This window comes from Etheostoma cragini, chromosome 9 (assembly GCF_013103735.1).
Source record: "Etheostoma cragini isolate CJK2018 chromosome 9, CSU_Ecrag_1.0, whole genome shotgun sequence".
Taxonomy (NCBI): domain Eukaryota; kingdom Metazoa; phylum Chordata; class Actinopteri; order Perciformes; family Percidae; genus Etheostoma; species Etheostoma cragini.
Genome location: NC_048415.1, coordinates 14037051 through 14038000, shown reverse-complemented (window position 1 = coordinate 14038000; position 950 = coordinate 14037051). Strand labels below are relative to the sequence as shown.

At 36.5% G+C, this 950-nt stretch overlaps 1 protein-coding gene across 3 annotated transcripts in view; it reads left to right on the top strand.

The window, feature by feature from the left end:
* The window catches only part of fbn2b (fibrillin 2b), a 61300-nt gene that overhangs the window by 10468 nt on the left and 49882 nt on the right, over window positions 1–950 (top strand). The window lies entirely within an intron of this gene.

Below are 950 nucleotides of genomic sequence, written 5' to 3'. Positions count from 1 at the left end.
TTTGGAAAATGGCTGCAATGAAACAAAGAGTGAAAAATTTAAAGGGGTCTGAATACTTTCCGTACCCACTGTAAATAGCCAAGCTACCGTCAATAGCAATCACAGTGTTTCTAATTCACTCACCCCAAATAAGAAAAAAATATCAGCATGCAAATCTACGGCATACACTACAACGAACAATGGACAAAGAAAGATGAGTATATTTAACAGACTGTTGAGTTGCATGATAGGAAGCATATTAAAAGTCTTTAAGAATGTTGTCTTTAATTCTGTCTCTCAACTCTATGGAAGTGCAGCACAAAATCCCTGGTGGGTCCTTTTAAAGGCTTGATAAATTGTTGTCTTACTTTAATAGTCCTTGGTCATCTTAAAAACACACTAATCTAATCTAATCTAATCTAATCTAATCTAATCTAATCTAATCTAATCTAATCTAATCTATCATTACTTTCAACAGTCATAAATTATGTCCTGGGTTCAGAAAATTCAGACTTAAGAGATGTGATTATGGCAAATGACTTTACCATGAGCATCCGGATCAGACTTTATTCCAATTTACCAAGTTGTGGCCCCTCAATTCTCAGGCATGCCATTGGCAAATGCAAACAACTAACCACCAACGCAGATGACCTCAGATATACCCATCATTATATGCTTTGAAAGGTCACCAAGGATATCATTAGTACCACCACATTGTTGGAATCCCTTCAGCTTGTTAAACAGCTTTATGCAGCTTTTTGGGGTATTTTACTTGTGTGCACACACTCTGACTCACGCACACTTCCTTATAGTATATCTGGATTTTGGTTTTGGGATTTATGCATGTTGGGACTTTTAAATAAACTGAGTTAAAAGTAGGTGTGTAATTATTCACGGAAGATAAAAACTGAAGTGTTCTTCACATTGGTTTGTAAGTCAGCTGCAGGCCTCAGTCCTGCTGAATGTTTGTG